Source organism: Acomys russatus, chromosome 11 (genome assembly GCF_903995435.1).
Source record: "Acomys russatus chromosome 11, mAcoRus1.1, whole genome shotgun sequence".
NCBI lineage: Eukaryota > Metazoa > Chordata > Mammalia > Rodentia > Muridae > Acomys > Acomys russatus.
Window position 1 is genome coordinate 14686639 of NC_067147.1, and position 13734 is coordinate 14700372.

Genomic DNA, 13734 nt, shown 5'->3' on the forward strand with positions numbered 1-13734 from the left:
TAATATATTTTATTAATTTATTCATATTACATCTCAATTGTTATCCCATCCCTTGTATCCTCCCATTCCTCCCTCCCTCCCATTTTCCCCTTACTCCCCTCCCCTATGACTGTGACTGAGGGGGACCTTCTCCCCCTGCATATGCTCATAGGGTATCAAGTCTCTTCTTGGTAGTCTGCTATCCTTCCTCTGAGTGACACCAGGCCTCCCCATCAAGGGGACATGGTCACAGTGCTTCTTATAGCCTTGGGAGAGGACCCAGGAGCTCTGCATAAAATACTGACGCTGAGCACTGTGGACCCCGGGAGCCAATGTGCAGAAGCCTTCCTGGCTGGAGGTGTTGCTTGTCCCATCCCTATTTTGTCTTCCTCCCAATATATTATAAAAATATTCAAATCTACAGCAACATTGAAGATGCACAGAGCGTATGTCTTGACTTCTGCGCCCTGCTGTGGGAGCTTTTACTGTGCTCACTTCAGCTCATGTCTACGTATCTGCTCATCTTTGTGTGTGGTGTTTTGATTCATCTCAGTGTTGCTCCACTTAGTTTCCTGTCGCTGCAATAAAAAGCAACTTAAGAGAAATGAAGGTTAGTTGGCTCATGGTTCGGGGTTATCCCTGTCACTGCTGGGCAGTCACGGCTACAGGAATGTGACACAGCTGGCAGCATCACAGTCAAGAGCAGAGAGCTGTGGATAAGGGCATGCATGCCAGGCCTAGGCTTGTTCTCCCCTCTTCACTCAGTCCAGGGCCCAGACCATGAGGTGGTGCCATCCATGACCAGGATAGGTCTTCCTACCTCAGCTAACCCAACCAATGCAAACCGTCACTGCCTTGTGCAGAAGCCAGCCTAGCCTGGATGATCTTTGCCCAAGACTCACTTCCCAGGGCCCTCTGTGTGGTGTAAAGTAGACAAACTAACTGTCATTTGCCCCAAACTTGGAAGCATGTGTGCCATTATATAGCATTGAATTTGTAGTCACAGCTTATTTATTTATTTTTTATTTTTTGCATATATACTTATATCTGAGTGTATGAAACGTGGCTATTGGACCACCACAGGTTAAAACTAGATTTCAAGAACACTGGAAAACTTGCAAAGGCTGAGAAACTGAACAACTCACTATGGAAGCAGGAATGGGTCAAGACTGAAATTTTAAAAAGAAATTAAAGACTTTCTAGGACTGAATGAAAATGAATATACAACATACCCAAACTTATGTTGGATACAATGAAGGTAGTTCTAAGAGGTAAGTTCAAAGCACTAAGTACCTTACACACACACACACACACACACACACACACACACACACACACTGAGAGATCTCATACTAGCAACTTCAATGTATCTAGAAGCTTGAAAGCTCTAGAACAAATCAGACCCAAAAGTAGAAGACAGAAAAAGAAAAAAAAAAAAAAAAAGAAAGACTCATTTGAATGAAGGGTTGGACCTTTGAGAAAAATCAGTAAGACTGACAAACCCTTATCCAAACTAAGAGAGAATATCCAAATTAACAAAATTAGAAATGAAAAAAAGGTTGTAACAACAGACATGGAGGAAGTCCAGAAAATCATAAGAACACACTTTAAAAACCTATAACCCAGCAAATTTGAAAATCTAAAAAAAGGAAAAGAAAAAAATAAAAAGGATAAATTTCTCTAAACATACCACTTATTAGAGTTAAATCAAAATCAAATAAGCAAATTAAACAGATCTATATACCCTAGTAAAATAGCAGCCATCATTAAAAAGTCTCCCAACCAAAACCAGCCCAGGGCCAGATGGATTTAGTGCAGAATTCTACCAGATTTTCAAAGAAGAGTTAATGCCAATACTCCTCAAATTATTTCACAAAATATAAAAAAGAAAGAAAAGAAAGAATATTGCCCAACTTTTTTATGAGTTCATGGCTACCTTGATACCTAGACCACATAAAGTCTCAACAAAGAAAGAAAATTTCAGACCAGTTTCCCTTACGAGCATTGATACAAAAATTCTCAATAAAGTACCTCTAACTGAACCCAAGAACACATCACCCACCATGCTCAAGGAGGCTTCATCCCAGAGATGCAGGCATGGTTCAACATACGAAAATCAGTAAATGTAATTCACGATTTAAGCAAATTGAAAGATTTTTTTAAAATCCTCATAATCATCTCATAGAGTGCAGAAAAGACCTTTGACAAAATCCAACATTCCTTTATGATAAAAGTCCTGGAGTGATTAGGGATACAAGGGACATACCTCAGCATAACAAAGGCAGTTTACAGAAAGACCATAACCGACATCAATGTAAATGGGAAGAAACTCAAAGCAATTCCACTAAAAATCTGGAGCAAGCGCAGAGCTGACCTCCATCCACATTGTTTTAAGGTGGTTAGTTGCTGAGCGGGCAGTGAGCTAAATGCTAACAGATTCTGGTATTGTCCTTGCTCTTGAGGGCTCTCCTGTCTCAATTTTGTGTTAAAGCTGCTCCCCAGTTATCTCTGATTGGTTAATAAAGAAGCTGAAGAGCCTAGAACCAGGCAGAGGAGATAGTCGGCGGGACTTCCATTCTGAGTCTGGGGTTCCCAGGCTGAGAGACAGACAGACAGACAGACAGACAGACAGACAGAGACAGACAGAGAGACAGAGAGAGAAGGAGAAGAAGGAGGTTGCCATGCAATAAGGAGGAGGTCACCATGAGGAGTCATCATGGGGACAAAGGTGGAGCAGGAACAACCAGAGCAAGACTGGCTGGGAAGTACCTAGACTGTCTTAGACAGGTTAAAATAGATCAATATCTGCCCAGTTATTGATCTTTAAAGCTTATTATAAATGCAACAGGTCTCTGTGTCCTATCCCCCTATAGCGAGCATAGGAAAAAAAAAACATTAAATCAACAAAGAAGACAAGGTTGCCCACTCTCTTCAGATGTAGTCAATATAGTACTTGAAGTCTTAGCTAGAGCGATAAGACAACTAAAGGAGATCAAGGGGATACAGACTGGAAACAAAGAAGTCTAAATACCTTTATGTGCAGATGATATGATAGCATACATAAGTGCTCCTAAAAATTGGTGAAGTCAACACCTACACAACTCACTTAAAGAGAAGAAATTGAGCTTGTGCCTACATAGAGCTGCCACACTCTAGCATCCTTGGTACAGGAAGACACTCCAAATACTAACAGAGGAGAAAGGGAAACTCCAATCAGCTGCAAACCTTTTGATCTACAGTGTCCTGCCTGTCAAAGGCACCAGAGCGATGGTGACACAAATCTTATGGAAGTAACCAACCAATATCTGATTTGATTTAAGACTCTCTCCATGAGATGGAACCAGTACCTGACACTGCTTGGGTGACCAGGAACCTGAAACTAGATAGCCCAGGGGCCTAGGGTAAAACCAAACATTACTCTTTTTAAACAAACAAACAAAAATGTAAGAGTAAAATGACTCCTAATGACATTATGCTGTAGAAGGATTGTAGACAATATCCCAGGTGAAGGCAGTCTAGGCGGGTCTTGCCTCGGGCTCCTCTGCTTGGAAACACCACTGGTATCTCACTAAAATAAACATTGTTAAAAATTGGGAAGAACCATCCTGGGTCTGGAATTCAGGAAACGTACCGGAGACTTCAGCCAGGAGGTTGGGTTTTATTCGAACATTGATGGGAGGAGGGATCCTGGGAGGAGACTGGCCTTTGTAGGCTAGAGAGAGACAGCAAGCAGAGAGGATGGGAGAAGGCTGCAGGTTCGGAGCAGGAGTGCACGTGGATTGGGGAGATGACCAGCGTTCATGCCAGAGACACCTAGAGATCCATCCCGTGGAGCAGATACCAGAAGGTTTACCCTTATTTCCCTTTAACCTTTTTTCCCTCTTGTGTAGGATAGCTGGGTTGTATAATAAAGTCTAATTGTTAAGAAACAGAGGCAACATTATGTTACACTCATAAATCAGCGTCTTACTCGCCCATCATCAAAGAAGCATCCTCCTACAGCAAATGGGAACAAATACAGAGACCCACAGCCAGACATCATGCAGAGGATGAGAGACCTTGAAACACACCCCTAAATGGACTGTCTCCATCAAATCGCTTCCTTCAGGACTCAGGGACCCCTGGGACTATAAGAGCCAGAAGGGACACAAGACACCAAGGAAGCAAGGCCCTGTAGGTCTACATGACCAATGCACATACGAAGTCACAGAGACTACGGCAGCCTGCACAGGACCTGCTCAGGTCTACACCAGATGGGGCTCTAGAGCTGAACGAAGTAGACACAAGACCCCATTCCTAACCCAGAAACGATTCCAAAGGATAACCACTTTCAAATGAAAATCTAGTTTCCTCTAAGAGAGTCTCACTGGGGAAACAGACTACTCGTAAAGGTAGGCCACGTGCCCAAAAGTAGTTGGCCAACAGAAAACGAATGCAACAGCGTCTTTGACGGTTCCTTGTCTTACAGTGTTGTGTCAGGGATTTTCCTTTATTTTTATTTCATTTTATGTATGCATTTTCTCTTCTCTCTTTTTACTCTGCAGGTCCTTTGCATATATACAATGGCTTCCAGTCCAGTGTTTTTATGGGATTCTTGAGTGTGGGAACAAGTAGATCTGTTTTTTTCTTGTACCTTCCCTTGGGTTCTTTTCCTTCTGCTTTTTGTTGTTGTTGTTGTTTTGTCCTATTATGTTGTGTTAGGTTTTTTTTTTTTTTTGTCTTATTATAATATGTTTTATTTTATTATTATCCTTTAGAAGCTTGTTTGTTTTCTAATGAGAAAGAGAAAAGAAGTGGATGTGGGTGGGAGGGAAGGAGGGGAAGGACTGGGAAGGCTGGGAGGAGTAGAAACTATAAATCACAATATATTATGTGAGAAAAAATATTTTCAATAAAAGAAAAAAACAGAAAATGGTTTCAGAACACTGTATGAAATGCAGTAGCAAGTTTTCAAAGAAATCAAACATAAGGAGAGAAAAAAAATCACATAAATATATACATATATACACATATTATATACACATACATACACACTCATATATTTATATATTATATTAACATATGTGTGCTAACAAAAATATATATTAATATGTATTTTTGAGGCATTTTCCACACAAGAGCAGAAGAGAATATGGTGATACTTCTGCTTTGGAACAGCTGACTAGTTATATTCACATTTCCAGTTATACCAACCAACTTCCAGTTGCACAAACCACACACGTCTCTGGGACTGATAAACAGACACTGAGATAAAAATATTCCGAATCCAAAGCAAAGCTTCAGGCCCAGTCTCTGGAAGGGGGCATGGTAGGACCCCCCGATTGTGCCCAGCCCTTTGGTTTTGTGCCTCAGTGGACAACGACTTTAAAAATCATTAAATTGGGGCTGGCTTGAAGATCCTTGCCACCAAGGCTGTAGAACTACCTGAGTTCAATTCCCAAGATCCACATGGTGGAGAGAGAGAACCCGCTCCTACACGTTATCAGTCCTGCGCTCTGTGGCATGTGTACACGGGCACACACACAAACAAACAGATTGGTGTCACTGGAAAATTTGTGAGCACGTGTGTGTTTGTAAAAGTATGGTAATGTCCCACCCTCCGCACAAGTACACAAACCTGTGCACGTGCACACTAGGAAGCCAGAAGAGGGCATTGAGTCTCTTCCTCTATCACTCTGCCTCTGTTCCTTTGAGGTGGAGTCTCACTATGACCCTGAGGCTTAAGTTTTCCTGTCCAGGCTGGACGCCAACCAACTCCAGCAAACCTCCTGTCTCCACCACCCCCAGAGCACAATTTTCACAATATTGTCAGCTTGTTACACCGGTTCTGAGATTTGAACTCCAGTTGTCATGCTTTCACTGCAAACCCATTTAACCACTGAGGCCTCTCTCTAGACCCCTTCCATGAGTCTTCTGATACAAAAACTCACCATGTAACCCCAGGCTCACCCTAGAATTTCCTACAAAGCCCAGGCTGTCTTCCATCATGGGAACTTCCTGGCCTCAGCCTCCTGAGTGGTGGGAGAATACGCATGTGTCACCACACCTAACTAGGAGTTGCCAAGCCTTGTGACCATAAATCGAGTTACTGCTCTTTCTCACACAGTTTCCTCTTCCAAAATTGGGATACAAATACAGGAATAAACACATGCTAGATCTGAGTGGTTTTGCTAATACCACCCCCCAACTAAGCCTGGATCATTAGATGCTAAAATAATATTTTCTTCCCCTATTATGCACACACATGTGCTTGTGGGCACAACAAGGCAATAGTAAAACAAACTGAACCTGAGGTGATGGCTCAGTGGGTAAGAACAGTTGCTGTATAAGCATGAGGACCTGAGTTCAAATCCCCGCACATGCCTGTAACCACAGCTTTGTAGGATAGAGACAGGCAGATCTCAAGAGTGTGCTGGGCAGGCAGCCTAAATGAAATGGTGAGCCTCAGTATTGTGAGAGACCCTGCCTCAAAGTAATAAGGTAAAGAACCATAAAGAAAGACACCTGTGGCCTCTACACACTTGCACATGAGCTCCCACACTCAAAACTCACATGTGCACACTCCACACCAATTTTGAAAAAACTTAATAAAGATGTAAAAGCAGCCAGTGTGGTGGTGAACGCCTTTAATCGCAGTAGAGGCAGAGGCAGTGGGATCCCTGTGAGTTCAAGGCCAGCCTGGTGTCTAGAGTGAGTTCCAGGACAGCCAAAGCTATTAAACAGGGAAACCCTGTCTTGAAAATTCCTTTTTTAAAAATTATATATTATATGACTGTGAAAAGGCAATACTATGAAAAAATTCTTTAAAAGACCTATAATTTCTAGCTGAGGTAAGAATGCAGGACCAGAGGGACAGGAGACTAGGAATGTAAATATAATCGGGATAGTTCAGGGGGGCAGTGGTGCGGTGTGAGAGGGAACTGAAGTAGCCACAGAACAGAAGGCAAAGAAACTAACATTCTAGAAGGCCATCAAAGGACATCAGTCTGAGAAAAGGACATAGTCTTGGCTTAGACACTAGTACCATTTAGAGTTACATATTAGCTAAGTGACCTTGAACCCAGTCGCTAGACCAAGACTCAGAGTACCCACTCCACTGCTTGTGGCAAAGATTAATATAATTAAATGTGATGACATGTAAGAAATGACAGGGTGGGCTCTAGCGAGGCTCAGCTGGGCCTCGGCTTGAATCTACTTTATAATTAAATGCTGTTGACCGCGATCGGTTTGGCTTCATAGTGTGTATTATTGAGGCACAGAAGAGAGGGGAAAATAGATCAATTCATCCCCTATTGAAATCCATGTTCGTGCTAGAAGGAGTCAGATCTTTTCTTCCCTAGGATTCAGATGAAGACTCCCTCTGTGCTTTCAGAGACAAGAGAGAGAGGTTAGCTCATGTTTGCTCAAGGCGAACTTCAACTGGGTGGGGAAGGAAAGCGCAGATTAGCTGCAGCCTCTTCAGCTGTTTGCAGTAAAATTGTGAAATCCTCTGAGAAAGCTCCCATCGGATTCTCTCAGATTTTATCTGATTAACTGGACGGTCCGCAAATTCCTCAAGTGTCTCACCCTTTGCGTAGTGAAGGACTTGCCCCTGAGCGCAAACCGGAAATGGCCTCTGTGTGCGTCACCTCAAGTTCAAGCTAACAAACATGGTCTCTACGCAAGGCTGGGAGTGGCTGCTTTTGAAAAGACTTTCTTCTCCTGGAGGGTTCAGACACAGCCCGGAACCTTTCTAGACAGCAGCAGGAAACCCATTCGGGTGAGGCCTGCTGTTTGCTCACCTTGTCTCAGCTGCTAAACCTGGAACCTCAGAGTTGAGATTTAGAATTGTCAATAGGCCTCAGCAGGGGGTGGGGGGGCAACTGCGGAGGAGGCCAATCTGTCACCGGGAGTCTTATCTGCAGATAGAGAGACAGGTCTTCTGTCTATTGAGCCACTGCTCTTGTGGGCACCTGTCCCTCTCTTCAGAGTAGCAGTCCTTACCTCATCTCCACCTGACTCTGTCTTATCAGTGAATTCTAATACGCCCCAGAGTTCAAACAAGGTAAGAAGAGTCCCAGGTTCCCAGAAATAGGACGGTAAAGATAAGAACACCTGGAAAGCGGCTGTGTTCTAGGTGTAGCCCCTTGAGTGCTGGGAGGAAACACATTTTATGATGCTTTTGTCAGATCTGGGGAGATATTTTGTCCACAGGGCGTTCCATGGAACTCAGTGCTCTCAGGCCTCAATCCACATCCGGCTCACCATTTCCCTGGCTGCCTATGTGTGGAAGTCAAGCATGACAGGGGACATGGTTCCTACTTGGTCTCGTTTCATTTCTCACAGCTGTGCCAGGCTAAGTTTGTCAACTCTTGTTTTGAGGGGAGGAAACTATCAAAACTTAACGCGGTCAAATAACATAGATGAGATGACATGATTAAATGAACAAAAGGTGAGGTTTTTCGACCTAGGCCCACCTGTTCCTGACCCTAAAGCCAGTGACTTATTCATTATTCTCTCTCTATCCCTCCCCCTTCTTCCCTCCCTATCTCCCCACCCCCACCCCGTGGGGTACAAATGGGAAGCTATGCATTTGAAATAGATCCCTAGGTATTAACGAACTCTCCTACTATCTCCATCGGATGGGCCTTCTTCTTCCTGCATTTCACATGCACACTCGCCCTCCCCCTTCCCCCTCCCCCACCCTGCTCCACTTGCATCTCAGGGCTCTCTACTGAATGACTGTATTTGTTTTGTTTTCCGGGCCTTCTTACTCCAGTTTTCGTGCCTCTCCAATGCATGCTTAACACTCCTCAACCTAAGACTCAGATCTGAAGCTGCTGTTCCTTCCTGAGTCTTCAAGGTGCTTCCTGAATCAGTGGTCATCCCATAGCTGTTACCATGCCCTAGATGTTGTTTTTAATACTTTTACGTGAGGTAAATATGTCATACCATATTCAATTCCATTTTACAGCTAGGGAAACTGAAACATACAAAGTTCCATTTCTTTCCCAATAATAGCCACTCACTTACAGGTAACATAGGATTTGCGTCCTACAAGTACAGTTACAGGTCAGTGCACTTAACCTTACACGGTATGCATAGTCTAGGCTTTTAACTTGTCCTCTCTGATCTCTCTGGCACTTGACACTTAGGATGCTCTGTGCCCTTGAACTTGCTGCCTTCTTATCCCTTGCCTGTCCGCTCTTTCTAAACACAACCCTCCATGCCTAAAATCCATTTGGATTCATTCTCTGAGGCTAAATTCAAAGGTCACAGCTTCTTGGAGGACTTCCTATGGGACACAGTTGCTTTCTGACATTTATCTAGACTGGTGGGTCAATTTGCCCATTTGTCGCTGCCTTCTAAAGCAAACTTGGGATTCGTGAGAGGGACCTGGGTCTTAAACATTGTGTTCCTTCAGTAGCCGACACAGCAAATGTCCTGGAAGTTTTTAGGTTTGGCTTTAGTTTTGGTCTCTTTGGTTGGTTGGTTTTTTTGAGACAGGGTTTCTCTGTGCCACTCTAGCTGTCCTGGAACTCACTCTGTAGACCAGGCTGGCCTCAAACTGAACTCAGAGATCCACCTGCCTCTACCTCCTGAGTGCTGGAATTAATGACACCTCCTCCACCACCACCACCACCTGGCAGCTTTTATATTTTGGTTTGGTTTGGTTTGGTTTTGTTAATGAAAAAAGGTGCAAATTGCAAGTCACACATAAAACAAAACAGAAAGTGCTGTTGAGAAGCCTGAGAAAAGGAAAGGTTTAGAATGGGCCGAGACATCCACTAATGTGGTTTGGCCTGAGAGACATGGCTACACAGAGGGGTTAAGTAGTCTCCCAGTGCTGTAGGTAGAAAATAGAAAATGGGGATCAGGTTATCAATTACCAGGGCCCATCCTAGATCTTTCGTGTTTTAATAGCTACACACTTAACTTATAGCATATGGAAACAAAAGGGAAAAACTAGTGATTTCCGGGACGTTGTTGTTTAGAATGAGCATAACAATTCTTTTGTATAAAAGCATCTACACACAAGGTGGTAGCAGTGTGCATGTGTGTTGGGGGGGGTGTGTTCTCAGCATGAACAAGCTAAAACAATGGACTGACAGTGACTAGTTAATAATTATATTGAGGAAGCACAATCAACTGTGCTGGGAGCCATCCTCTAATTTACTGAAGAGGTAAGCTATAATGTCAGGTTAGTGTGACGTAGTGAAATTTTACAGGCTGGCTATATTTACAGACACTATAACCGAGAGCCCTCATTCTGTTGGCCACACATTTTCACATATTAGATTTTTTTCCCTAAACACTTTCTTCTCCTTCCCACCCTCTGGACTCATGGAAACCCAACTTTCTACCTAACCAGGCCTTTAGCTGTGCTTAAGTCTTCATTTCTCCTCATTTGTGTCTGAAGAAAGACATTGTCACCCCTTCCCATGTGTGTTCTTGTATGATCATTCTTATGTCACCTTCTACCCACTAAACCCAACTGCCAAATTCTCTCTCTTTGTCCCTGCTCTGTGTCAAGCTCCAAGCCACCCTTCACATCCTGAACATTCTAAGCACCATGTCTAAACATGATCATTTCTTTAATTAAAAATAATAATAATTTCCTTTCTCCTTTGGGGCATGTGCTCTTCCGTGTAAAGGTGGAATTTTGTTTTTTGTTTTTGAGTTCGTACACAAAGCCCTCAACTCATTCCCCGCTTGCTTACTCTTCCTGATGACTTTCCACATCTTCATCCACTCCCTCTTTCCTTATGTCTCTCAGATCCACTCTTCCTGCTCAAACATCTCCTGAGCTACAGACTGAAAACCTGCCTGCTCCAACTGCATCAAGAAATGAGCTGTCTGCCTCTCTCCCTTCTAAGTCTGGCTTTCCTTAGACACCCTTTCTCCTAGTAAAAGAGGAAAGTGTAGAAGAAGATACTGAGTTACTTGGGGGAGGGGGGCGTGGGTGCCTCTCCATCACCTCCCAGCATTCCTTTGGGTACCATCCCTGTCTAATCTATCTGTATTGCTGTTCTTACAGTAGTTGTGTGGTCTACCCTCTCAACCCTTAACCAAACTGTCTCATAGGTTATACTACACCAGTTAACAAAGGAGAATAGCCTGAAATGCTTTAGCTGGAAAGCTAAGATTCAGCCAATTTCTTCTATTGTTTCTTCCCATATAACCCTATTTAATCAATCCAGTTGTCTCGATGTTCTCTGAATAGCATTTATCCATTGAGTATTTGTTAAGTACTTGATATTGATTAGCCCAACACTGTGCTAAATGCTGAAAATATGATAGTGGAGGATGTGGGGGTGGTTGGGGGACACTGGCACACCAAAGATTGAGCCGTTGGCTAATCTCGATGAAAATTTAAAGCACTATGTTCTCCACTTATCTGTTCAGTCCAGATTAGATCCCTGCTCACTTCCTTCTTTCCCTTCACTGCTGACACCTTCACTCCCAACTTTTCTTCCTGTTGAAGTATCTTCATCCTTCATGACCAAATCAAATACCACCTTGCCTTGAGTGCTCCTGCAATCCCCCAGTGAGAATGGACCTTTCAGTAAGCACAAGGAACTTTGCCGGATCAGCACCTGCTCCCATCTCCCTAGTCTCATGACATTTCCTTTGAGTGACTGTCACAGCATCTGCTCCTTGCTAGCTTGTAGTCTGTTGGCTTGTGTGCACCTGTCTCCTTGGCTACAGGGTTCAGTGAAGTGTCTGTGTATTAGTAATCTATGGGCCTTTCAGAGCTCCATGCTAAGTGCATCGAGCACTGCTGTCAGCAGGACAGAATGGGGCAGACTGTTCTCTGTGTCTGGCTGACTTAGCACAAGCTATATATGACATCACCGTTGCCCTTGAAGACAGTTACCTTTAATAGTCTTGATAGGACACTCAGGCTTGCAAGATCCCTCAGTGGGTAAAGATGTTTGCTTTGCATGCCTCTGAGCCTGAAATGAAAGGTGAACTCCCAAAACTTGTCCTCTGACCTCCACATGCACACAGATATATACACACACATGACACACACAATAATAATAAAATTTTAACATATAATAAGAGTATAAGACTTATACTCTTAGAATTTGCTTTTAAAAAATCATCTTTATCATCTCAAAATTTTCTCACTACTTTTCACATGCTTTATTTACATATTCTTAGTTCTGTAAATCAGATCATTTTCCTTAGCATACATGAATGCATGCGCCATCTATAAGCCAACTTTATGATCCAAGGGCAAATAGCTCTGCTTTGAAGCTTAGAGCCTGAAGTAGCAACTGAATAATGAGGTTGAGTTAATTATTCACACATCTGTCTTTCCACAGAACAGTCCAGGGAATTGTTTAACCAGTCCAAACAAGAAAAGTGACATTGAACCAAGGGATGTCTAAGGAAGTATATGAAAGGGGTAAGTTCTAAGTGCCAGATATGACTGATTTGGAGACAGTGACGACAATGAGGGAAAGATGGATGGATTTATTATGCTGTAGGTTGGAAGGTTTCTAAACCCTTCCAAAACTATTTTGTGGTTGGGGAAACTAACGTACTGAATTTAGTATTTCTGTGACCCTTTCTCAAAACACCAATGTTGTTGTTTTAGGGCTGGAGAGATGGCTTAGTGACTAAGAGAACTGGCTGCTCTTCTAGAGGACCCAGATTCAGTCCCCACAGCCATCTGTAACTCCATCTTCAGGGAATCTTCTGCCTCCCCCTGCCTCTGTCTCTGTCTCTGTCTCTGTCTCTGTCTCTGTCTCTGTCTCTGTCTCTGTCTCTGTCTTTCCCCCTCCCTCTCCCTCTTCCTCTCCCTCTCATATGCATACATACTTGCCTGTGTGTGGAAATCAAAGGAAATCTGTGAGATCCAGCTCTCTTCCCCAAGGCTCAAACTCAGGCCATGAAGCTTGGCAACAAATGCCCTTACCCACTGAGCCATCTCATTGGCCCTAGATTCTTAGACTTTGTGTGTGTTGTATTATATGTGTATTATGTATGATTATGTGTATGCCCGTGTGAGTAAAAGTGTGTACATATATGTGGATTACAAAGGTCAATGTGGGGTGTCTTCCTTGCTCTTGCTTCTACCTTATTTTATTTGCTCCTTTTTTAAGATGACACCTCACTATATAGCCTTGGAATTTTCTTTGTAGACCACGCTGACTTCAAAGTCACAGAAATCTACCTATCTCTGCCTCTCAGACAGATGTGCTACCACACCTATTTCTATCAGTATCATCTGTCTGTCTGCCATCAGCAGCAGCAACAACATTATTAGTGTGTGTATGTGTATTTGCTTGCATGTGTGTCTGTGCACCATGTACGTGCATGCAGTACTCTTGGAGGTTGGAAAAGCATATTAGATAACCTAGGGCTAGCTAGAATTACAGAGGGCTATGAGCCACTGTGTGGCCTAGAGATGGAATTCAGGTTTTCTGGAAAACCAGCCAGTGCTCTTAACCACTGAGCTGTTGCTCCAGGCCTCCACCTTTATTTTGAGACAGGTTCTCTCACTGATGATGGAGCTCACTGATTCTGCTGTTCTTGGAGTCTAAAGAGAAGATCTCACACTTGCAGAGCAAACACTTTACCACAGAGCCATCTCCCCAGCCCCCATCACCACACTTTAAATACCAAGCACATGGCTGGGTAGCTTTGTCCTAGTTCTCACATTAGAGATGGGCTTAAGTATAAAGCTCTATTTCTCTACATAGAAAGAAATTCAGAAGTACTGTGGTTACATGTTCATTTCTGGTGACTTGACAGTAAGTATCC

At 43.3% G+C, this 13734-nt stretch overlaps 1 long non-coding RNA gene across 1 annotated transcript; it reads left to right on the forward strand.

Moving 5' to 3' along the window:
• The first annotated feature begins 7967 nt into the window (after positions 1-7967).
• LOC127195146 (uncharacterized) lies at positions 7968-12727 on the forward strand. Its single transcript, XR_007831366.1, has 3 exons — positions 7968-8023; positions 12291-12373; positions 12566-12727. It is a non-coding gene; the product is annotated as an uncharacterized LOC127195146 (long non-coding RNA).
• The last annotated feature ends 1007 nt before the right edge of the window (positions 12728-13734 follow it).